This window comes from Zalophus californianus, chromosome 2 (genome assembly GCF_009762305.2).
Source record: "Zalophus californianus isolate mZalCal1 chromosome 2, mZalCal1.pri.v2, whole genome shotgun sequence".
In the NCBI taxonomy this organism is placed as follows: Eukaryota; Metazoa; Chordata; class Mammalia; order Carnivora; family Otariidae; genus Zalophus; species Zalophus californianus.
In genome coordinates, this window is record NC_045596.1 from 7,930,341 (window position 1) to 7,956,807 (window position 26,467).

Consider the following 26,467-nt stretch of genomic DNA (forward strand, 5'->3'; position numbering starts at 1 on the left):
TGGTCATTTGTTTTGTTTCCATTTTGGAGCTACGATGAATAATGCTGCCCTGAACACTCACATACAAGTTTCTATGTGGATATATATTTTCATTTTCTTAAGTATATACCTAGGAGTGGATTTGCTGGGCAACAATTTTAATTTTTAATATTACATATTTATTTTGATGTGTCTTTTTAAAGCTGTATATGTCATAGTGGGCCCTTGATTGCAAATATATTGTTTCCTCAAGACAACTCTAAGTACAAGGGCCTGGATAGCTCAGTCAGTAGAGCGTCAGATTTTTAACCTGAGGGTCCAGGGTTCATGTCCCTGTTCGGGCATCAGATACATCTTTGCGGGGGAGGATGGAGTAGCAGGGTGACGGGTATTAAGGAGGGCACGCGATGTGATGAACACTGGGTGTTATACGCAACTAATGAATCACTGAACACTGTATAAAAAGCAAATGATGTACTATACAGTGGCTAACTGAACATAATAATAATAAAAAAGACAACTCTAAGTACAATAAAATCAGCTGAAAGAAAATTCTGAGTACAAACAAACATAAGTGATGGGTACATGTGGCCCAGACTATGCAGGTGATACAGCGATCACCCAGGAAACACTTGGGCAGACAAATAGCCTGTCTGGAAATACTTCAGTCTCCTCATTTTCAGAATGGGAAATTATAGCTGCCTCACAGGATCTTGTGATGTTGAAATTAGTTGAGAAATGTGAAACCCCTCCAGTCTTCTCAGCTTTGGATGCAGATGGAATCCCGTAAGTCTTACTGACCCTCCTTTCCAGCATAATCCCCAGACCTCAGGCCCCTTCCGAGGGCACCCTCCATCCCACCATGATTTCTGGGAATTTTCTGAGCAGCCTCCGCCCTAAGGTGCTCATAAGTGAGCTCGTAACATCAGGAACGAGGAAGCCCGTGCTGGCGCCCCCTGGTGTGTGTCCCCAGCACCCAAGCCACACCCGCAGCTCCCATTCTTGCTGTCCTTCCAAGGTAACGCTGCCCAGCTAGGGAGACCCCTTCCAGGATACCTCACACCTACAAACCCTCAGGTGCCCCGGGGGGTGGTGCAGACTTCGGGCCCAGCATGCGTCCAGAGAGGGGCTCCTCTAGGTGCTGCTTGAGATTCTTCCATTCTTAAGTGGGACCCCTAGGCTGGGATGGTGGCTGTCATTACGACACCCCAATGTACTTTCCTCCCCCTCATATTTCAGTCAAGGAAAGGAACATGTCCAGTGTCAGCAGGTAGATGTTTACAGCCCGATCAGCTCGTCCCCTTTTAGACAGAGCCGAATAAACCAGTTCCCCACAAGTTCAACTAGCACCATCCTGGCACATGGTAGGCACTTATCAAAAGCTGTTCACTTCCCTCATGAGGATTTGAAATATGGTTTCCCTGACAATGGCCCTAACATACCTGCTTTAACATGCCTGTTCCACCGAGGCATGGTGGCATCACTCTAGCCTACGAACCACAAGCAGCACAGAGGCTGTCGCAAAATGCTTTTCCCTATTTCATTAGAAATTCTCACATCCCCCTGGGAGGCGTGTAGAACCTGCTTCCTCTCATTTATGAGACGACCGAAACTCAGGAAAGCTCAAGTGACTTTTGCAGCAACAGAGCGAGTCACTATAATGCCAGATGTTAAAAGTTAAATTGTGTTCCTTCCCTGAAAATCCCTGTGTTGAAGTCCTAAATGCCCAGTACCTCACATGTGACTTAGGAGACAGGGTCTTTACAGAGCTAATTAGGTTAAATGAGGTCATTAGGCTGGGCTCTAAGCCCGTATGACTGGTGTCCTTAGAAGACGAGGAGATCTGGAGGCAGGTATGCACACAGGGAGAACACTGCGTGAAGATGAACCAGAGATCAGGGTGATACTTCTATAAGCCGAGGAACTCCAAAGATTGCCAGTAAAGCACCAGAAACCAGGAGTGGGGTGTGGAACGGATTCTGTCTCACAGTCGTCAGAGGGAAGCAATCCTGCTGATAACTTGATCTTGGACTTCTGGCGTCCCAGAGCAGCCCGACAATACATATCTGTTGTTCAAGTCACTCGGTTTGTAGTACTTTGGCATGGCAGCCCTAACAAACCAAAGCAGTGGGATTCAGTCCCAGGTCTATCTTGAAGCACTGTGCTCAGCACCCACCTACAAGCAGGCTGAGAGTCAAGGACACATGCTAGCGCTGTGTTTATGATTTACGGTTACAATAGAACATTCCTGTCTAACAAAACTCCTCTGACTTCAAGTGTGTATTCCAACATGTGTGAGCTCTCCATTAACACAGCTACCTCCACAAAGAAACCAGAGTTCCAAAAGAATAGTAGCCCAGGGGCGCCTGGGTGGCTCAGTCAGTTAAGCTTCTGCCTTCAGCTTGGGTTCTGACCCTAGGGTCCTGGGATTGAGCCCCACGTCATCAGGCTCTCTGCCTCCCTCCCCAGTAGGGAGCCTGCTTCTCCCTCTCCCTCTGCCTGCCACCCCCCTGCTTGTGCTCGCTCTCTCTCTCTGTCAAATGAATAAATAAAAAATCTTAAAAAATAATAATAGTAGCCCAGCACAATCACAGGGAAGGTCCTATTTACCTATGTACGCCAATAGGGTACTACTGCATTCCCGTGCAGCGTAACAGTACATATGATGATCCCTCAAGATGAGAGTATGAAAATAATTTTTCAGGAAAGAATTATCCTACCTTCAAACATGGGAAAATGTGTTTTATTGCTGCAAAAGAATCCTCGGGAATATTATCATTCTAAATGTAAGAGCTTAAAAGAGCCAAGTTTTACCAATTCCAAAAAAATTTAGTCACTTTAGACAATGTAATTTCCTGAGACTCAGGGAGGTGAGCACTGTACAAACTTACTCTACCTACAGTATGACTCAGGCATAACCATCTGGGGAATAGGGTAAGAGAATGTAAGTTATAGTGACTTACACAGGATCCCCAGGAAATTCTCAGGTCCCAAGGTCTCCAAGATGCCAGAAAGGACATCCACTCCAGTCCACCATGGTATTTGGAAATACAACCAATCCCTGTAATCATCTTTTTTTTAAATTTTTTTTATTTATTTATTTTATTTATTTATTTGAGAGAGAGAGAGGGAAACAGCATGAGAGGGGAAAGGGTCAGAGGGAGAAGCAGGCTCCCCGCTGAGCCGGGAGCCTGATGCGGGACTCGATCTCGGGACTCTGGGATCATGACCTGAGCCGAAGGCAGTCGCTTAACCAACTGAGCCACCCAGGCGTCCCTTGTAATCATCTTTTACGGACGTTTCCCATTTGAAGAGTTATCAGGAACCAACAACAAATGTAAACCAAAACAGCAAAGACCATATTAATCACTTTTCCTAGAGCTGTTTCTTGAAACTGCTTTTAGGATGCAGAACCACCTTATTCTGTGCAACACTTCATTCTGAGGTGTGACCTAGGCGGGACCAGTAGACCTTTCCTTGGGTTTCTTAAGATTCCTTGCTCCAATCTGTGCTCTTTGCAAGTGAAATCCATTCCATAAGTATTTATTAAAAACCCTCTCTAGGGCAAGCACGGTGCCGGAAGTGGCTGACGTTCAGAGGTAAAGGACAGTGTTGACAGGGGATAAAGATGGTGCCTTGGAGGTAGAGGAAGAGGAGACTGGATTAGGGCAGGTAAGGGCAGAGCACGACAAGATCCTTGAGCTGCACTGTGCCAATTTGCTAGGGCCACTGGAACAAAGCACCACAATCTGAGTGGCTTAAACAACAGAAATCATTTGTCTCAGGGTTCTGGAGTCTAGACTCCAAAATCAAGGTTTGTCAGGGTTGGTTCCATCTGAGGCTGTGAGGGAAGGATGTGTCCCTAGCCTCTCTCTCTGACTTGTAGTCAGCCATCTCTTACCTGCGTCTCTTCACGTGGTCTTGCCTACAGGGTTTTCCAACTCCGAATGTTCCCTCTTTATAAGGACACCAGTCTTACCGGATAAGGCTCCCCCAGTGATCTCATTTTAATTTCCTCTTTAAAGATCTTATTTCCAAATACGTTTCCATTCTGAGGAACTGGAGGTGAGGGCTTCAACATCAGGATTTGAGGGACCACAATTCAACCCATAACACATACGAAGGCATACAGATGTTGGCCGGGACTTAGCAGGGAGGCACTCATCAGTCCTATGTGCAGGATAACGTGACTGTGCCTCAGGCTGAGGTGCGAAGGGTTGACAGGAGGCTATAAGGGATGAGTGAAGAAGGCGCTGCATTGTCTTAAGAGAGGCATGTTTAGGGGAGGAGAAAAAATGCTCAGTTTTAAAGCACTTATGTTAACTTTTTAAATTGTTTTTATCACTTTTCTTGTAAATTTTGAATCCCTACTAATTTTGTCTGGAATACTTACCACACCAAAATGATGTACTTTATTGTCTCCCACATTAATTGGGGAATTTACAAAATTTACAAAATTCCCCAATTAATGTGGGGAACTTCCCTGTAAGGACACAGGGGAGTCTGCTTATGGGGACTCTGCTTGAGATTCTCTCTCTCTCCCCCCTCTGCCCCTCCCCCCGCTCACACACACACACACACACACACACTCTCTCTCTCTCTCTTTCTAAATAAATAAGTAAAATCTTTTAAAAAATTAAATGAGATATGTTCATTGGCATTTAGAAAATGTCAAAAACAAACAAAAACCAACAAAACCAAAATATTTCGTATCTTTTCCTTACTGTACAATTGACATAAGGGTCTTCACTGAAGAGTCAGCTTATCATTAGACCAATTAAGAAGAAAAGAAAAAAAATGCTATCTATACCTTCCTTCTCTCCACATTCGATATTCCTATATTAATAGTCTTCAATGAGGAAAGATCAGTATAATAAGCTATTCAGTTATGAACTCATTTTTAAAGCAGGGAAAGCTGATTAATTTGTTAATGGATGGGTGTACTTACTGGTTAATGAATTTTATAACTTGGTTAAATTCTGTACCTGTTCAATGAGGTTTTATTTTATGCATGTTCACGTAGCACAGATATTCATTTGGCAAATTGTGCTTTATGAATATTTATTTAGCAGAGTTTCACTTTTCCACATTTTAATGTATTTAGTGCCCCTGTGTGAATTGTGATGTTCTGTGGAAAGCAGTAAGAACCGAGGTGGTGATACCTTCTCTGTGCCTCCAGTCTCCAAAGAAAAGTGAAGGCTCTGTTTCTTAGAACCGTGGCCTGTAAAAAACAAAAGCAAAAGCAAAACCAAACACAATGCTTGGGAATGAATTAGTAAGCTAACTGCTGCAGGCAAGCAAGAGTGATCCCCAGCATGTGTCCACAAGGGAAGGATTCTTAAAAGACCAGACCCAATATACCGTTGGTTCAAAACTTTTACCTATACGTACGCAGTTTTGCACTCATTTTCATAAAAAAAAATTGTCGAGTACCAATGCTGCCCAGGGAATCATATTAAACACTTAACATAAATCAGGTCATGTAATCTTTACAGCACCACTAATGGTGATATGACGCCTCTTTTACATATGAGAAAGTCAGTTGCAGATGAGATAAATTTTCAAAGTCACCAAGAAGTGATGAGGTTCAGCATGGTCCCATGAAATCTGGCCCCGTGTGTCAGTCATAATTCCTTGTAGAAGAATGGGGGCAGGCTTGGAACAGAGTAGATGAGCTTCACTCAGTAATGGGGCCACCTGGAAGAAGAGGAAAAATAATAATGAAGATATGTTACATTTACCGAGGGCTTATTATGTGTCAGGCACTTTACATGTAATAATACCCCAGTTAGTCCTCAAAGTAAACCACTGAAATAGGTATTGTTCTCATTTTACAGACGATGTGTTAACTTGCCTGGGTTCAAAGAGCTAACAGGTGACAGAAGCAGAATTCCAGGATCACTACCACTCTGCTAGACTCCCACTGGAGTCACGGGTTGAGGCTGCCAACACCTGTCCTGACTCGAGCAGAAATAGTGCGGACACAGGGACGTGTCTTGTTCTAGAAGGATGTCCTAGGTCCACTCAGGAGCCAGATGTGAGCAAGGCAAAGGCAGGGGTTGACATTTATGGATTCTTCTCAGGGGCCTAAGGGGTTGGCATTTATGGATTCTTCTCATGGGCCTAAAATAAGTATTTTATTGAATTTTTGTTATCTTTCAGTGGACAACACATGTGGAAAAGAAATATGAACTGTTATACCACAGTACGTAGAAGAACCATCAGCACAAACTTATGGTTCATGAAAGGCACCTATCATAACATATCACAAAGCCCTTGCACTCTGGCCATGGGTGCATCTGATCATGATTGGTCACCTACTCAGGGGCCAAAACCCTCTGGAAGCCTGGCACATACACATGCATGCCAACATCAGAGCTTGTCATTCAGAGACATGTGAAGAGCGGAGCTAGAGAAAAAAATAATAATAAAATACTTTTTTAGACATGATGACATGTTCAACAAGATTACTTTTGAGAAAAAAATTGGATAAAAAATTTAAAAAAAAGAAATAATTGGATGAGGTACATTGTCCTTCAGAGAATAGTGTCATTCTTTCCAGAATGTATGGTAAGTGACAGGAAACAGTACCTGCCACAGGTATTTGGCAATGCAGTTAATAACCAAGGGCTCAATCCAACGGGACTTTCCAGGTGTTCTCATATATTCCAAAGAATCAGTTTAAAGATCAGTTAATCAAGTAAATAAACACAGCCAAACAAGTATTACGTGAAAACTAAAATTTGATTTCTCAATAAAGCCTACATTTAATGGAGAGAATGAACAATTCTTTTTACTTGAAACAAGCCAACAAATGAACAAAAACCTATAACAGTGTCTACTGATGATATTAATCATGAGAGGAACTTCCAAGTTCTAACAAGCCACCTAGACTTTCTTGAAAATAAAACAGTGGAAATTCTCTACCAGATGCTCTCAAAAACCCTGATGAGCTTTGAACACCTAACACCTTGAAAGGCGAAGAGGTGGTGTGGGTGCCAGAGTCACAAAAATATCAGGTTCATCCTTGCACAATGGCCATACACACAGGTACCTTTGGCATGGAGGTAGTTTAGGTTTCCAACCCCATTTTAGCCCCACAGGAGGTCTCAGGAAGGGAAGCTCATTCTTCTCTAGTTGCAGAAAACAAACACAGAGAAGTTAAGGAAATGGACTAAGGTAACTCAGCTCCTTAGCAGCAGACCAAATTCTCACCTACGTTACTCTGAAGGTCACTCAATTCCCAGGACAGCACACTACTTCTCATTTTCAATTTTAAAAATGGCTTAAACAATTGTTTTTTTTAACTTTTCAACATGGGTTCAGATAAAGAACCATTAGAGATAACGGAAAGCAGAGTATACTTCTTGGAAGATCAGAACTGTACTGAGAGAATGACTTCCTTAACTCTTCCCACACTCTCCCCCTGACCTCCCACCCACCGAAACAAGCAACTTCTGACATAGGCTTTGACATTAACTCAGGCACTAGTCAGGACTTGATTACTAAGTTCATGGGAAATTCTGGGAATGAGATAACCACGCTAGGAAATAAAAATATTTCCTTTTGGTTCACATGAATATATGGGGAAATGTAAACGCTAGGCAGAGCTGCTGAACGGAATGTCTTGAGTCTGTCTATTGGAAATCTCACCACAAGGGAGGGGTAGAAAAGGCCATCATCTCAAATGAAAGTATTTTATGCACTTCTGGGCAACAGATTAATGAGCCACCGGTTCAAATAAATCAAAAGATGGGTCTAAATCAGGCTGGGATTAGGCGCGCCTGGGTGGCTCAGTCATTAAGTGTCTGCCTTCGGCTCAGGTCATGATCCCAGGGTCCTGGGTTCGAGCCCCGCATCGGGCTCCCTGCTCAGCGGGAAGCCTACTTCTCCCTCTCCCACTCCCCCTGTTTGTGTTTCCTCTCTCGCTGTGTCCCTCTCTGTCAAATAAATAAATAAAATCTTAAAAAAATAATAAAAAAATAAATCGGACAGGGATCTATTATTTATAAATGGCTTTGTGTATTAGCTGATGTCCTGGGTCCTTAAATGTTAACTCACTTAGTCCTCCAAGTGACCCATGAGTTAGGAATGGATATTCTCATTTTTCTCATATAATTAAACAAAACTTCACAATAGTAAGGGTGTCTGAGATTTTACAGCTGGGAAATGTTGGAGCCCATTTACACTCACTCTGTCTCAGTTGCCTCTGGAGAGCAGGAGGGAGACTGAGGAAGCATCAGAGCCCTGTGTCATCACAAAGAATGAAAGAAAGTACTAGAGGGGTTTGCTGGAGTGAAGAAGTCTCAGATAGGATACGATGGGTGTCTGCCTTCAAGTTAGACAAAACAGGTAACAGCAGAAATGCTTTAGTTAAGGGAGGGTAGAAGCTGTTCCCCTAAATTTCCCCAGAGCAAGTCAAGGCAGTCACTGACTCAAGGCGGGGTAGATCAGTAAGAAAGAATGTAGAGCCTTGAGTCCAGCTGCCTGGGATTGAGCCCCAGCTTTGCCAAGCCCTGGGCCTATGGTCTTAGGCAAAGCCCTGAAACTCCTGGTGGTCATGTGTCTGTTTGGGTCCGCTGAGAACATGATGCCAATATGGTATTAGATGTGTTAAGACATTTATTGAGGGAGTGTATTAGGGTCCAGCTGGGGTTGCCGTAATAAACTACCACAAACTGGAGAGCTTAGGCAACAGAAATCTATTTTCTCACAACTTCTAGAGACTGCTACGTCCAAGATCAATGTGGTGGGCATTCAGGTTTCTGGTGAGAACACCCTTCTTGGCTCTTGGCCACCTTCTTGCCATACATTTACATGACAGAGAGAGTGTGATCTCTCTTCTCCTCCTCTTCTTCTTCCTCTTCTTTCCCTTCCCCTTCTCCTTCCCCTTCCCCTTCCCCTTCCCTTTCCCCTTCTTCTTCTTCTTCTTCTTCTTCTTCTTCTTCTTCTTCTTCTTCTTCTTCTTCTTCTTCTTCTTCTTCTTCTTCTTCTTCTCCTTTCTTCCCTCTTTCCTCTTCATACAAGGGCACAGTCCTATTGGATTAGGGATTGGATTAGGGATTCAATTAAATATACCATTGATTTTATTGCTTTGTAAAAATCTTCTAAGGAAAATCAACGTGGATGCTAGAAAAGGTTATCGCTCTATGAAAGGGAAAACTAATTCAATTTTCCTGACTTGAAGCTAGTGATCACATTATGCAATTGCACTTGTGTAGTTTCAAGTTGACTTCCTTGAATCTTAATTACCTCCTAAAGAGACTATTTCCAGATACCGTCACTTTGCAATTCAACATATGAATTGTGCACTTTTGCACAATTGTGGAAGGGAGCCCAATTCAGTCCATAGCAGGGAAGGAATAGGAGAAAGAACCTGCTGAAGTCTATGGGATCTGATATCTATGAAAGATGAGAAGAGAGGAAGAAGAAGAGAGGATGAATATTTGCAACACAGTTTCAGGGAAGGTTTGGCTGGGCTAATAGGTATTCTTGGGCCAGTCACCCATTGGAGCAATTTTACATCTCATTGGAATGGAAGTGGAATGTCCTGCCATTCTTGGTCATTGGATTAGAAGTAGTCCAGGCAAAGTGTGGTTTTATCAGACATGGTAATGGATTCAGAGGGGCAGCAGCTGGAACTATGAGCAAATTGTACATCCTACAGTGAGAGTACCTTCCCCTGGTTGCTCTGTGCATAGAGAAGAAGGAGAAACCAACAATAGTGCATAGCTCAAAAGACCCTTGGCAAGATTAAATGAGTTAATATAAAGTGCATGGTTCAGTGCCTGGCACACAGTGAGTGCTTAATAAATGTTAGCTCTTATTAAAATGTACTTATCATGCACTGTGGTCTTTGGGTGACACTGAAAGAACTCTAATTACATATTCCTCCCAGGTTGGGCCCGTTGATCATCAACATCACTTTATACTTCAATTAAATATACCATTGATTTTATTGTTTTGTAAAAATTTTCCAAGGAAAATCAACGTGGATGCTAGAAAAGGTTATTGCTCTATAAAAGGGAAAAATAACTCAATTTTCCTGACTTGAGGCTAGTGACCATATTATGCAATTGCACTTGTGTAATTTCATGGATAAGCCCATCTCAAGTCATCCCAACTTAGGTTTGCTATCTCTTACTGATACCCTGACCGCCATACACTGTTCCTAATAGGAAGTTCCTTTTTATCCAGGTGATGGACCCCTTGTTCCGTCCCTTGCTGTCAGACGGAAAGGGTCTCGCCTATCTTTCCAAACCGTAGCTCTTCAAGTCCACACGGACTAGATCTCAATGAAGACCTAAAACTCTGGACACTGGCACTTTCACACTGAAGCTTTTGTGACAAATATTTTGAGAGGCATTTTGTGAAAAATCAAATTCGAACTAAGTGTTTTCCCTAGATATGCTGCTGGGGTCAACATCCTTTGTATGCCTTCCATTAAAAAAAATCATCCAGGTCTTTTAACAACCTACTTATGTTTTCGATCCTTGCCACTTTTTGAGAAAACACACTCCCTGTGTGCGTACCTTTGTGAGGCTACATGCTCTCCCTGAGTGTGTCGTAGGAAGCACAGTAGCCTTTAATTTGTCCTCAATTGACTGTGCTCAAGCTTCCTCTGATGATGAATTATACATCTTTAATGTTATTAAATTTTTCATTTTAAACAACCAGTAAGAAAGTCAGGGATGGGGGTGTGCGGAAAAGGAGAAAGCAGAGAAAAGGTAAGACAGATATCTGCAAACCCCCTCCCTCCACATATCACCTAGTTACCAGTTTTCTGAGTGATTTATAGTCTTAGTGTACAGAAAAGTATTTTTTTTTTTACTTACTGCAATTACATACTTACTTTTATGTACATCTTCCAATTAACATTATAAATGAAAAATCCTCCATGCAGATGACATGATACACCATGGGGTGTCTCTGCCACAAGCTACATAACCAGATCCTGTTATTTGATATGCAGGTTATTTTTACTTGATTTGTTTGTAAACTAGCCTGCTGATGGGTATTAAAGAGGGCACAGGGGCGCCCGGGTGGCTCAGTCGTTAAGCGTCTGCCTTCAGCTCAGGTCATGATCCCAGGGTCCTGGGATTGAGCCCCACATTGGGCTCCCTGCTCCGCGGGAAGCCTGCTTCTCCCTCTCCCACTCCCCGTGCTTGTATTCCCTCTCTCACTGTGTCTCTCTCTGTCAAATAAATAAATAAAATCTTTAAAAAAATAAAATAAAATAAAATAAAGAGGGCACGTATTGAATGGAGCTCTGGGTATTATATGCAAACAATGAATCATGGAACATTACATCAAAAACTAATGATGTAATGTATGGTGATTAACATAACATAATAAAATAAAATTAAAAAAAAAGAAACAAAGCTACTGTGAATGTCTTTGGAAGATGTTTCATTGTTGCCCTTTGTTGTTCTTTCTTTTCTTTTCTTTTTCAGAATTAACCCTGGCTACCAAAACATTTAAACAATCATCCATCTCAAGCACCATGGAATGTGTAAGAATCTCTGCATAATCCACATCTTGGCCAGTGAGATGCTGCCATCAATGCAAATCCTGCTAATATTCCAATTCTAGCTTTTCTGGCCTTGTTTGTGGTCTTGGCTAATGCTGAATAAGTTATATAAACTATTACTAACCTCAAAGCTTAGAATGTTAACAGTTTAGAGAGTGTCTTCTCCAGACCAGGATTTGTGCCAAACTCTGTGCCAGATGGGCTGATGTTTATAAACTTTTCAAACAAGATATTTCATTTTATATATTTTATGATCAATAACATTTTTTATTTTATATATAAAATATAGCAAAATATGTCTTAATAGACAGTTCTATTGCTTTCAGTATCACTATTACAATATTGCTTTAATACTGTCTTTGTTTTGGGTATTATTTCCTTAAAAGGGATTCATTGAGTGGCACCTGGATGGTGCAGTTGGTTGAGTGTCTGACTCTTGGTTTTGGCTCAGGTCGTAATCTCAGGGTCATGGGATCAAGCCCTGCCATGGGCTTTATGGTCAGTGTGGACTCTGTTTGGAGTTTCTCTCACTCACCTCTGCCCCTCCCCCCTCCACATGCATGCACTCTCTCACTCAATAAAAATAAATAAATAAATCTTTAAAAAAGAGAGAGATTCATTGCAGCAGAATTAGGCAGCAAAGGACTCTACTCATTGTTAAGGACCTTAATACATATTGTTCAGTTGTTTTCTGGAATGTTCGTACCATTTGAATTTGATTGTATGAGCACTTTTTTTTAAAGATTTTATTTATTTATTTGACAGAGAGAGACACAGCGAGAGAGGGAACACAAGCAGGGGGAGTGGGAGAGGGAGAAGCCGGCTTCCTGCTAAGCAGGGAGCCCGATGCAGGGCTTGATCCCAGGACCCTGGGATCGTGACCTGAGCTGAAGGCAGACGCTTAACGACTGAGCCATCCAGGCGCCCCTGTAGGAGCACCTCTTAATCTATCAAGAGATCTGTATCAGTGTTAAACATTGCATACATCAGTGTTAAACATAAACATTATGCATGGGTGGCTCAGCTGGTTAAGCGACTACCTTCAGCTCAAGTCATGATCTCAGGGTCCTGGGATCAAGCCCTTCATCGGGTTCCCTGTTCGACAGGGAGTCTGCTTCTCCCTCTGACCCTCTCCCCACTCATGCTTTCTCTCTCATTCTCTCTCTCCCTCAAATAAATAAAATCTTAAAGAAAAAATAAAAAAATAAACACTATATACATATAAATTACATATATATGTGTATATATATATAAATGAAGCATATACAATTTAAATATTTAATAATCACATTTATAATTTTAAAATTATACACGCATACATAAATTATACATTTATATACATAATTTGCATACATAAAACATATTTATAATAATATAAATTATATATATATAAATATGTATAATATAAATCACATATATGTGTATAATTTAAATATTTAGTAATTAGGTGGAATAGTCATTCACTTTTATTACAATTAATTTAAAAATATTCCCACAGTGTCTGAGCAATTATATCTATTTTTGCATAGTGATTATTTTACCTTTGGGGAGCATGCAATTTTCCTTCCTGCTCCTAGAACTACAGACCTTGATGACAAGTGTCCCTACTCTCCTCATATTTGGCCATACCACCTTTCAGTTTCCCACTTTTCAAATTGAAGAGAATAGATAACATGGAAACCACAGAAGGGGAATATCCAGCTTGCAGCTGGGTGGTGGGTACTGGTTCTAAGGTTCCCATTCCAACCTCTCTGGTGTGGTTTGTGGTTTTGGCTGATGCTGAACCAGTTACACACATGGTTACTGACCCGAAGTTTCAAGGTATCAAGTTTTGAAGTGTGGCCCCCTGGACGAGATAGGATGCTGATGGGTCTGATGCTTGCAAAATATTCAAGCAAAATCTGAATGGAGTCAGAATCTATGAGTCAGAGTTCCAGATATTTTGGGGAGCTATTGGACCCACATCCTTTGTTCATCTGGGCCTTATGATGGAGAACAAGAGACGGTGCTTGAGAGGGGAGACACTGAACCCTCTGTCTGCACTCCTATGCCCGGTTGCCCCAGTTCTACCTCCTACAAGAACTAGCTGTGCGGAAATGGCACTGGGACAGAACACGTTCTCTGTCATTGTCAGTCTTTGCTCTGCAACCCAGGTAGGAGATCAGGAGTGTGTGCAGAGCGCAGCTGAGCTGAAGAGATGGGCCTGAGTATGGGGCGTAGCAGACGGATCAAGTCCACAGCCTCTTCCAGATGCTTCCTGTAGGTCTCATCCTATAGCACCTTTTCCCACCTCAGGACTTTGCACTTCAAGTCTCTGGCTCCTTCTCAGCACTCAGACTTCAGCCTACATCTTACTTTGCCCCAGATGCGTTCCCTGGTACTGATAACCCTATGTAAGGGTATCTCTCCTGCACTGTGATGACATCATCCTGGGATGCTGTCCTCGGAGCAGTGATCGTCCCTAAAATTGTATGTGCTTGCATGCTCATTTTGTTTTCTGTGCCCCCAACTAGAATTCAAGCCCCAAGAGATCCGGAATGCCTCTTTCCTGTTCATCATTGGGTACCGATACCTCCCATGTACTAGTAACTGTATAAATATTTATCGAGTGAATAAATGAATGAACTAATGGATGAGCTGAAGGAGAAAGCCCTGAAGAAGCAGGGTACAGGACTGAAACACTCCGCAAGGGGAAGAAGTCATGAGTGATCCAGACAGTGGCCTGTAAAGTGGGGGGAGGGGTAAGACTGGTCTATATGGAGGAATATGTTATTGCTGGCGGGGCTTAGCATTAATCAAAAGCAGACCGATTTTTACTTGTTTTCACTATTTTTTAAAATTTAAATTCAATTAATTAACGTACAGTGTACTATTAGTTTCAGTGGTAGAGTTCAGTTATTCATCAGTTGCATATAACACCCAGGGCTCATCACATCACGTGCCCTCCTTAATGCCCCTCATCCAGCTACCCCATCCCCACACCCACCTCCCCTCCAGTTTGGTCCCTAAGAGTTAAGGGTCTCTTACAGTTTGTCTCCCTCTCTGATTACGTCTTGTTTTATTTTTCCCTCCCTTCCTCTATGCTCTTTTGTTTTGTTTCTTAAATTCTACATATGAGTGAAATCATATAATTGTCTTTCTCTGATTAACTTATTTCACTTAGCGTAATACCCTCCAGTTCCATCCACATCATTGCAAATTGCAAATGGTAAGATTTCATCCTTTTTGATGTCTGCATAATATTCCATCACACACACACACACACACACACACACAACATACACACACACACACACACCACACACCACATCTTCTTTATCTACTCATCTGGGCTCTTTCACTATTGTTTTTAAATTCTGTGCAGACAACGTGCTCATCAGTGACAGCACCCAGGGCAGACAGCTCCCTCTGTCTTGCCCTTGGTACCACTGGATTCAGAAGTAAGTCCTCTTCCAGGTGTGGAGAAAGAAATATTAAGTGTAAGCAGGTGGAGGAACACCAGTATTTAGCCACTCTCTATTAGCTATTCAGATATTCTTTCAGCAGACATTTGTTGGTCACCTGCTATGAGGCCAGTACCGTGTGAAGTAAAAGAGAGACAAGGAGACACAGGCAGAGTGCTGGGCTTTGCCTGGCTGGGGACGCTGGCCAGAAGTGACCATGGCACAGAATGAAATGTAAGACTGCCCCACAGGCCCACACTTAAAAACTGCTTTGGAGATGTCATGAAGGTGTTGTCCTTCTACCTATGAAGTTAAATCCAAAAGGTGTGTCTCAGATGGGCTCTGAAAGTCACATAGGTCACTATAGCAAGAAGGGGAAAATGTTTTGAGCAAAAAAGGGATAGAGGTGTGAAAACTTATGGTCTGGGATTCTTGGCTGGTGTGCCTGGCATTCTTGTGGCTTGAAATGTGGCTGAGTACATGGAGGAGTAGAGAATTGGGGACAGGAGGGTAAAGTCAGGCCAAGCTTGTCAAATGCCTTGAATGCTGCATTCAAAAACCAAAAAACAAAAAGCAAACTGGCCTTCCGTCAGTGATCAGCCGGAAAGGGGAGTGGATGCCCTGTGAAGATCACAGCCCATACAGATAAGCTGAACACCGTGCACATGGCAGCCAGCCATGGAAGTGGAGCTCTTGACACAACCACCTGCTTTCTGCATACCTGTTCCCATCCCTTATTCACTGCCATTTATGTAAACCTCAAAAACCTGTTCATGGGGGCCACTGGGTAGCTCAGTCAGGTGAGCACCCCGCTCTTGGTATCTGCTCAGGTCATATTCTCATGGGTCCTGGGATCCAGCCCTGGGTAGGGCTCTGGGCTCAGCACGGAGTCTGCTTGAAGCTTCTTTCCCTCTGCCCCTCCCCATCGCTCTCTCTCTCTCTCTCTCTCTCAAGTAAATAAATATTTTTTTTTTAAAAACCGGTTCATGTTTATTAATGACAGTCTAGAGTATATCAAAGAAGTGTAGCGTTTAAAAACTGGAGATTATTTGATAATGATGAGATTGCCAAGGAAAATCAAATTCCTTCACATTTGAAATCCTCTCAATTCTACCGGCTCCATGGCTTTGGAACAAGAGCTCAGGGTTTTCAAACTTCAAGCATTTTCCAAAGGAAGGGGACCCAAACTTGAGATACTCCAAATATTAACTGTTGCTTTGTATGCCATGAATGTCGGGGGCCTTTGGCAGGAAAGGTCCATTGTCTCTATTGTAGTGATAGTAAAATACAAAATGTGCTATTATATAATGCATATATTAGATGCATATATGAGAATGAGGCACGTGCAGGTGCAGCGAGCAGAGCGAGAGAAATGGAGGACCAATTCAGTTTTGTGTGATACAGAGAATCTGTTGTAGCGGGAGATGGCCCTGGGCTCAAACCCCAGCTTCAATTTCCTCTTCTCCAGGGAGTCGTTGTCAAGGTTCGCAGAAACAGAATACACCAAAGACGTCAACTCTGTCTCTAGGCAAGGTCACATTTCCATTTAGTCCAAAACAATAGTGCCATCGAAACCCTAGCTTGATTGCAGGGTATCGGTTCCTCTCACCAAGACTTCCAACTCTCTTCCACCCCCAACAGGAGCATATCACGTGCTCACAGTGAACAGCCCGCCGTCACTGCCTTGTGGGTTGTCTGTCTGCTTAAGCTCAGGTTGTGTCATATAGCCTAAGGTTTCTACCATAGCAGTGCTCCTGAATCTCAAATGCTTTGTATGCAAAACTTTGTTTCTAACTCACACGGAATCCACAGAGCATCCAAGGACTTCAGCACAGTTGTCCCCATGCCACTTGTCCCTGCTGTCTATACGGCTAGGGAGGACAGGGGCTGGACGGTGCACATGGAGCTACTATTTTGCTGGACCCTAAAGAAGCCCCGATCCACCCACAATCCCACAAAATCTCTCATGAAACCAGCTCCTTGGGCTGATGTCCTCCAGGTCCCCTTTTCTGCATGCAAATCTCTGAAAACAGACTTTCAAGGACCAGCTCCCTTTCCCCAGTGATACAGCACAGTTTGAACACATCCTACATGCATTTCCTCTTGCCAGTCCTTGCCAAGGCCCTGCTGGAGACCCATACGGTGCTGACTTAGCCTCTCCCACTGCGAAATGACTGATGGAGGTCCTGTATCAAATGAAAACCGGCTCGCACTCCCAAACCATTGCAGAAGCCTCCACTTAAACCTTCTGGATGGCTGGGGTGACTTTTTGAGAATGATATTTGTAAATAGATGGCTCTCAGGACAGAGGCAGCAGCTGCAGAGGAGTCCTCCAGTTTCCTCATCCAAGAGCATAACAAAATGGTCACAGCTTCTCAGAGATCATTTTTCTGGCTCCTATCCAGGATGATTAAAAAAAAAAAAAATCTAAGGTACTAATTTCAGCTAGAGCAGCCTGTTACTTAAAATCTTGGCACATGACAAAAAGAAAAGAAGAAAGAAAGAAAAAGGAAAAAAGAGAGAAACAAGAAGGAAGGAAGGGAGGAAAAGAAAAACAGACAGGGTGGAGAACAGACGAAACTCCTTTCCTTGTCTCACCTGGGGTTGGTTACAGCGTTGCAGAACTTGCCAGGACCTTCAAGATATCTAGTTCTATGACCTTTTTCAGAGGAGGAAATCTGAGCCTTGGAGAGGTGGAGGTATTTGTCTCAAATCACAGAGCCAGAAATAGATGAACTAAAACTTGGTGCCGCACTCTGCACAGCCCCGTGTTGTCTAGAGAAGCACCAGCTCCGATGAGTATCTCTCCCAGGTTTGCACCGGAGATTCCAGCCACCCGTCTGTACAAAGGGACGTGGTCTCTGTGCTGAGAGAACCGTGCTTGTTGGAGCCACTGGCCACAGGCCAGAGAAGCAGTGCTCTGGAAAGGGCTCAGGGGGACCGAGGGGAAAGGGAAGGAGTCTCCCAGCTGGGGGGACGCTTGGCTCTCCACTGAGGAGCACAGAGGAATCCTTCCCAGGGAACTATTGAGAAATCCCTCCAGGATGGTAAAGGACTCCAAGTGCATAATTGTTGGCCAAGGATGAAATACTAATGTGAACAAAGTCAATTAAATACATTACTTTGTTACTTTCTTTCTTCTTCCTCCTTCCCTCCTGTCTTCTCTCCTCCCTGCCCCCCCTTCTCCCTTCTCTTCCCATTTTTCTTCTCTTTCTTCCTCTCCTCTTTCTTTCATAAATCCCAAAGTGATTTCTCTCTTCAGGTATCTAAACCCTCGCTGTTTAGAAATCCCAGCATATCTATCAATTTTCCACGGACTGTGTGGTGGTGCCCACAGTGCAGAGACTTCGTGCGTGACTGAGGTCTTTGCCAATCCTTCACTATTCCTTTCTCTCACTAAGCGGTACATTTGTACTGTTCTTTTCTTTTTCTTTCTTCTTTCTTTCTTTCTTTCTTTTTTTTTTTTTTGGTGGGGTCTGGGAAGAGTAGAGGGAGAGGGAGAGAGAGAATCTTAAGCAGGTTCCACGCTCAGTGCAGGGCCTGATTTGGGGCTGGATCTAACGACCCTGAGATCATGACCTGGCCTGAAATCAAGAGCTGGACACTTAATTGACGGAGCCACTCGGGCACCCCAGGTTTATGCCGTTCTGAACAGATGCAGTAGCTAAAGCATGGAGCTAGGGGTTGGTCAAATAGACCTGGATTAGAATTCCGACTCTATCCCTGTCTGGCTGTGTGTCCTTGGGGAAGTCATTCACTGTCTCTGAGTCTCACTTTCCACCGCTGACCACAGGGAACAAGCACAGACCACAGGGAATCAGGAGGGTGAAACATGAGATGCTTCCCATCACCCAAGTTCTCTGTCTCTTCCTGATCTTTGAAGTTTGCCTTCCTGTTCTCTCTGGTGTCCATTCCTATGTGCCAGATGAAAAAGATGATTCATTTATTCATTCATTAAGTAGTGACAGCATAGACCACGCACTGGGTTAGGCCCAAGGAGTCAGGAATGAACAGAAAACACACAATTTTGAACCTAGAGATTTGAACCCAGCAGCCTGACTCAGGCTGTGATTCCACCATCATGGGGCCCTGCCTCAACTCCATCAAGTGGGGAGACACTCTCAAGTATCTCTCCTCAGATCCAAATCATAGAACGATGTTGAATCACTCTGTGTGTTTCAGAATAACCTGTGGCGCTTAGGGAAAAAAAAAGAAAAAGTCAGATTCCCAAAGCCCGGCCCCATCCCTGTGACTCAGAATCTTTGGAAGTGGAGTCTTCTTAGTTAAACTTTTTTTTCTTTAAATATTTTATTTATTTGTTTGAGAGAGACGCATAGTGAAAAGAAGCATGAGCAGGGAGGAGAGGGAGAAGCAGGCTCTCCAGAAGCAGGGGGCCTGAGTCAGGGCTCAATCCCAGGACCCTAGGATCATGACCTGAGCCCAAGGCAGACGCTTAACTGACTGAGTCACCCAGGCACCTCCTTAGTTAAACTTTTTTAAAAAGCTCCCTGATGCCTTGTATGTATAAGCCATGATTAGAACACTGATGCAGGAGCGGACATGGAATTTAAGACAACCTTAGGAATCTACTGAAGAATGGGGTCTGTGGCCCATCGTGGGATGGAAGCAAACCCAGGACCATCCGGTTGAACTATGGTCTTCCTCCATCTCTGTCTTCTCTCCACTTGTGAGACGGTCTGAGCCATTTGTCCCCATTTTGCATACATCAGAAACCTCATGTGATGTGTTGAAAGAAGTTGTGTCCAGAAGTTCTTCAGTAGGATCCTACAGTAGGATTTTAGGGTGCAGACAGAAAGACCCAAACTGAAAGGGGAAGACAGACAGGATAGTCTGGGAAGGAAAGAAGCTGAGCGAACACTAGCTTGACTTTTCCAACTCCCACCTCTCAAACTCCCCCGGGGCTGAGAGTCAGAAAGAAGCCCCAAACTGGAAGAACTCCTTAAAAAAACGTAAATTCTATCCTCACCACCTCCATTTGCAAAACAGCTGCTTTCCCTTCCAGAGGTCTGTGGGTGTGGCTACTGGGTGTCCCTTGATCCTCCTTTTATCTTGTGTTCTAAACCTGAGACCCTTCAGAGATCTAGAGTCTGCCTGTCGGGGCACATCAGAGTTCTGTCTAAAGCCCTGTGGGAGGCTGAATGATGGTCCCGAAGACGTCCACACCCTAGTCCCCCAGAACCTGTGAAGATGGCACCTTACATGGCACAGGGATTTGGCTGATGTGATCAAGGTAAAAATTTTGAGGTAGGGAGATTATCTTGGGTTATCTGGGTGAGCCCAGTGTAATCACAAGGGCCCTTACAAGACGGAAGCAGGGGTCTGAAGAAGAGCGGTGATGGGGACCCACTGGCCAAGGAAGGAGAACAGCCTCCAGAAGCTAGAAAGGACAATAGAAAAGATTGTCCCCTAGAATTTCTGGAAGGGACAACTCCTTCCCCACACTTGGACGTTAGATCACTGATGCTGACTTTGACTTCCAAGTTCCAGAAACGTAAGATAATAAATGTGCATCGTTTTACACCATTAGTCAAGTGTATGGTAATTTGTTAGTGTTGATAAGAAATTAATGCAGGTGCCTTGCTGGATCTTCTGGGTTAACAGACACCCTCTTGTAGGAGAAAAACCCATTCTTATACAAGACATATACTCTGGGATCTTACTGTTATAAAAAATGACCCAAAGATGGCCTGTGTGCTTTGGCACCTAGATTGTTTACTTCTTCATGGTAGCTCAAAATCTCATTAGCTCAAAAACCCACTGGTCCCTAACTCAAATTTTTACACATCCAGTTATTTTTAACATAACCCAAACAAGCAGATTTTCAGCCATGTGGACACTGCCTGCTTTGTGTACCCCAGAAAACCTCAGCCAGCAACTGTTAGCCCTTGATAACAGACAGCCTTATGGTTGCAAGTCCTCAGGAAGATGCTGCCCTTCAGAGTTCTCGGACTCAGTGACTCCTGGTCATGCTGCTAAGTGACATCCCCTAGACTTTTAAGCCCCATTCAGATCCCCCTCTCCCCCAAGATTCCCCTGCCCTCCTCCCCCTCTGGTTGGTGATCCCCTTGCTTATGTTATGTAGACTTCCCCCCGCTACCCTCTCCAAGTGCCACTTGGTAAACAATCATTTTCCTTGACCAGCCCCAAATCCCCGGAACCCTTTATACCTAGGTACCTGTCTTAGGAGAAATGCCCCCATGCCTGGGACTCCTTTTGAATTACTGAACTAATATAGAAATCACACTATAAACTCCAAGGTATCAAATTCTCTCTCTATAAGACTATGCATATTTGCACGATTAACTCTCTATGAAGTTAAATATAGAGCAGTGCTATTTCTAGTTCTATAACTTTTTCCCACTCAATATCTAGGAAGTTGGTATATGAGACATAATGATACCTATCCAATCACTTTGCCCATATGACTGATGGATAAAAACAAAACAAAACCAAAAACTGGTATTTTAATGTGCTTCCCACCATTAATTTGTTCTTTCAGTTACTTTTTTTCTTTATTTTTTTCCCATTACTTTTAATAGAGGTTAAGCTTATTATCTGTCTTTGCTTACTAAGGACCTCATCAGTTTAGCCTTTATTTCAAACAGTTTGGTCAGCTAAGCTCAGCCCACGATGGTGAATTTTTGTCAAACAGCACTGACAAGGCCATGGGTTAATTTTCACCATGGAAAGATTTGATTGATGATGCATATACCTTGCAGTTTTGATGCTGAACACTTCCCAGGTATATAGGGAACAGCATCATCTAGATAAGCAATAATATCCTTCTCAGGGTGGGAGAACTTGAAAATTGTGTACAGTAGCTTCAATGATGACTGTGAATGATTTGTTTGGTTTGAAGCTAAGTCACAAGTTAGGCACATGAAAAGCGGGTGTAATTAGGTCTGCTTCACATTATCATGTTTATTTCCAATCTATAAACTGTCAAATAATGCAGCAATTTGGAAACTGGAATTGTCATGCAAAGATGATGCATAGAGTTAACACTTTCATGGAAGTCCTTCTGCATATACTACCAATGAATCAAGAACAGTGTTGGGTTTTTTGCAATTAAATGCAGCCCAAGATTGGATTTTTATTCTATTCTTCTATTTTGATATATATATTTTATTTCTATATTTTATATATATACATATATATGTATGTGTGCAATTTGGGATCATCAATTACATTCAAAAATGTGTATCTGGAATGGATAAAGAAGATGTGGTAGAATGAAATCTTGCCATTTACAATGATGTGGATAGAACTGGAGGGTGTTATGCTGAGTGAAATAAGTCAATCAGAGAAAGACATGTATCCATATGACCTCACTGATATGAGGAATTCTTCAGCTCAGGAAACAAACTGAGGGTTGCTGGAGTGGTGGGGGTTGGGTGATAGACATTGGGGAGGGTATGTGCTATGGTGAGCGCTGTGAATTGTGCAAGACTGTTGAATCACAGATCTGTTCTTCTGAAACAAATAATACATTATATGTTTAAAAAAAAAAGAAGAAGATAGCAGGAAGGGAAAAATGAAGGGAGGGAAATCAGAAGGGAGGTGAACCATGAGAGACTATGGAGTCTGAAAAACAAACTGAGGGTTCTAGAGGGGTGGGGGGAGGGGGGATGGGTTAGCCTGGTGGTGGGTATTAAAGAGGGCACGTTCTGCGTGGAGCACTGGGTGTTATATGCAAACAATGAATCATGGAACACTACATCAAAAACTAATGATGTAGGGCGCCTGGGTGGCTCAGTTGGTTGGGCGACTGCCTTCGGCTCAGGTCATGATCCTGGAGTCCCGGGATCGAGTCCCACATCGGGCTCCCTGCTCGGCAGGGAGTCTGCTTCTCCCTCTGACCCTCTTCCCTCTAGTGCTCTCTATCTCTCATTCTCTCTCTCTCAAATAAATAAATAAAATCTTTAAAAAAAAAAACTAATGATGTAGTGTATGGTGGTTAACATAACATAATAAAAAAAAATGTGTATTTGTCACTACTGTCTATTTCCAAAACTTTGTCATAACCTGAGCAGGAACTTTGCACTTATTAAGCAATGGCCCTTCATTGCTTCCTCTCTCCCCAGCTCCTGAGAGCCTCTGCTTTCCTTTTCTTTTCTAAGAATATGCCCGTTCTAGACCTACCATATAATTAGAACCATACAATATGTGTCATTTTCTGTCTGGTTTATGTCAATTAGCATAATGTTTTCCAGGTTTGTCCATGTCCTAGCACAGGTCAGAACTTTCTGTTGTTTTTTGTTGTTTTTATTTTTTAAGATCCTATTTATTTATTTATTTATGTGAGAGTGCACGCACGTGGACAGAGGGATAGCAGAAGAGGGAGAGAGAATCCCAAGCAGATTCCCTGCTGAGTGTGGAGCCTGACTTGGGGCTTGGCTCCATCCCATGACCCTGAGGTCATGACCTGAGTCAAAAATCAAGAGTTGGACACTTAAACGACTGGGCCACCCAGATGCCCCTTCCTGCCTTTTCATGGCTGAATCCTGTTTCATTGTACGGTCAGTCCACATTTCTTAATCCAGCCATCCACTGATGACCACTTGAGTTGCTTCTGCTTTTTTGGTGATTGTGAATAAGATTGGAGTTTAACAAATAGATGGGCATAGGTAAAATATCCCTTGAACATTAGAACTCTTTAGGTTTCTTTTCCAAAGTGCCATACCCACTCCCATCCCCCTGCCCTAAGGGGGAAAAAAAAAAAAACTAATCAGGTAGGGCATTGTACATCAGGAAAGTGGAGAAACTGAATTTTAAAGGAGTAATTTTGGTAAAAATGAGAGATACGGGAGCTCACTGCAAAATAGTCATTTTGTGTCTTTGGGAAACAGTTAAGAGCCTTCTCTAGCCAAACAGGTAAATTTCTAAACTATTTAATGGAGGAAATTTTATTTTTAAATTACCTTTAATCTGCATCTGTCATGTATAGAAAAGAGACCATTCAAAATTTCTTCTTCATTATTTGAATATTTCAAGAAAAGGAACAGACCTTTATTATCCGGGTAATTGTCTCAAACATTGTGTTTGTTTGCCCATGGCTTGGATTTACGTGATTGTTTATGTTTAGAGGCACAGAAAAACTCACTGACCAGATGTGTTGGTTTTGATGTTCATGATGGAAGGTGATAGCTGATAGACGATTCTACTACCAACAGTGAGTTTCTATTCACAGATCCTGTGGATGGGTCCACAGAGGCTAAATTAAAAGGACAATGAATGCACATGTATCAAATGCCTACTGTGTCCCTGGATGTGCTCACGGCCTTTAAGATGCACAGCAATTCCTTAAATAAAATCTAATTCCCATTTAATATATGAGCAAACTGACCCTCTGAGATGGTTAATCAAATTTGTCCAGAGTTACCCATATTTTAAGTGATTATGGCAAGATTGAGAAACCCAGCATTCTCACTGGGAAGCTGATAAACATAAATAGAGGGAAAAAAATGTAAATCACAGCTGAATTGGATACTTGAAGTGCAAATCAGAACTAGGTACAGTCTTTAATTGTGTGGAAAATGCAAATTGCTACTAAAGATAGAACTTCCAAATTAAGGAAAGTGGAAATGGAGTCTGCCATGCATTCTTTTTTAAATGCTGTGTACAGCTTTTAACATGCAGTGTTAAATGTCTCAGCAACATTCTCTCATGTTTGACAAATAATCTAAGAGGTTTCGTAGGTCTGCCAGGGTTTGCACCCACATAAGACAAAGTTTTCCATGCTGACCCCCGTCCACAGTTTGTTCTGAGCATATCCTTTTTTCTCGGATGGTTTGATTGGGGTCTGTCAAAATACAGTGAAAGCAACACGGTGTGCAAAACTGCATCCTACTTATGGAACAAATGATTTATGCAAAATCACTTAGTCACCATCACATATGATCAAAAGAATGGACTGAAAATAGTCAAATACCTTAGGTCAAAATAGTCGAAATTACATAGCAGGACCAAGGACTTAAGATAATGACAACCTACATTAGTATAATGGACTCTGAGGTTCAGGAAAGCTTATACCTATATTAATCTCCCTTTTAAGTACAACCAAAGATCCATTAGGTAGGTGTTCTGTCCATCTGATTGTCAAGGAACAACCAGGTATGGTAACTAGTCTCCAAAGAGGGCCCCCTGAGAACCACACCCCCTATTCTTCAACTCCTTATGTAGTCCTTGCCCACACTGAACCGTGTAAACCAACATACATGTAGTACCTCTCTTCCATGGGACAGGAGTTTGAACAAACCCTAGCTAGCTTTGCTTCCATCTCACCAGGCAGCTCCTAATGTTTTAGCCAGGCTGCTTTGTCATCTGGAGCTTGGGGCCCTCCTCCAAGCTCACAGGCTGTTGGAATATGGAGTTTTTTGCAAAGGTGGGGCTGCAGGCTTTGTTTTCTTGCTGGATGTTGGCTGGTGGTGAGGGGATGGGGGGCATGCGGGGTGGAGCACTCTCAGCATTACTTGCCCCTACAGTCCCTGGCTACACTGAACCCCCTCCTATGTCTCTCACAACATGGCAGGTGACTTCTTCAAAGCCAGTAGGAGACTCTCTCTCTCTCCAGTCCACTGTTAGTCTCATATATCATATATAGTCACACCCTGTTGTCTTTGCCATATAAAGTAACCTAATTAAGATAGTAGATATCCCATCTTATTTACAAGTCCTGTGAACTTTCAAGGGCTGAGGACTAGACAGAGCACATTCAGCAAGGGCTGGGAGCATAGGGGAACAGTTCATGAATTCTGCCTACGATAGTGTTTTGCTGGTATTTGTCTTAAGTTCCTGATTTCTATTTTTGCTTTCTTTGTGCTCTAACCCTTTCAATGAGCAGATATGTTGAAGAAGGTCTCTTTTTCATTGAAAGGGAAAGTAGCCTGGAGGTGAAGTAAGCTAGCCATGAAGACACACTACCCAGGGAACAAATCTGGCTCTACAATTTACTAGCCATGTGACATTTACTAGCTCTGTGCCTTGGACTCCCCATCCATAAAAGGTTAATAGTAGTACCTGTCTCTTAGGCTGATGTAAAGATTAAATGAGATAATACCTGCCTAGCTTTTGGTAAACACTCAACTATTATCCCATTACTCTCTAGAGGGGATGACACCTATCATGAGAGCTGAGTTACTTTGCAATATTAAGAGGGTGTTTGTAGAATTAGGATCTCTTTTATTTTCACATTGTCCACTAGCCATGTAACACTCATAGAATCTCTGCAAAGAAGGCATCGTTTATCCTGTTTTACAGATAAGTACCAGAAATGCAGAGAAGTTAAGGGAATGGTCCAACATCACATAGCTATGGAAAAAGCTGAACCAAACCCCTAAGTTTAGGTCTTTCGAATCCAAGGCCAGTGTTCTTTCTTTCCAGTGTGTCAACATGAGAAAGTGGTATGAGACTTGTTCTTCATGATAGCCTGTAGTAGAACTCATATCTATGGGAGAAAGCTAGGAAATAGAAGTTTAGGTACAGGAAGTGTGAA

General features: G+C 42.8%; 1 protein-coding gene and 1 non-coding gene across 3 annotated transcripts in view; one reads left to right on the plus strand and one right to left on the minus strand.

Moving 5' to 3' along the window:
- Positions 1-250: 250 nt before the first annotated feature.
- TRNAK-UUU lies at positions 251-323 on the plus strand. The gene has a single exon. It is a non-coding gene; the product is annotated as a tRNA-Lys (tRNA).
- Positions 324-5,098: 4,775 nt separating this feature from the next.
- Positions 5,099-26,467, minus strand: part of HS3ST1 (heparan sulfate-glucosamine 3-sulfotransferase 1) — a 63,078-nt gene continuing 41,709 nt past the window's right edge. Inside the window, exons 3-4 of one of the 2 annotated variants that reach the window (XR_003520792.2) lie at positions 5,361-5,676; positions 5,138-5,200 (exon numbers count right to left, since the gene is read on the minus strand). The gene's annotated coding sequence lies outside the window, so the exon portion shown is untranslated. Of the gene's footprint in view, positions 5,677-26,467 lie in introns of both variants that reach the window. The other variant, XM_027598930.2, reaches the window with a different exon arrangement.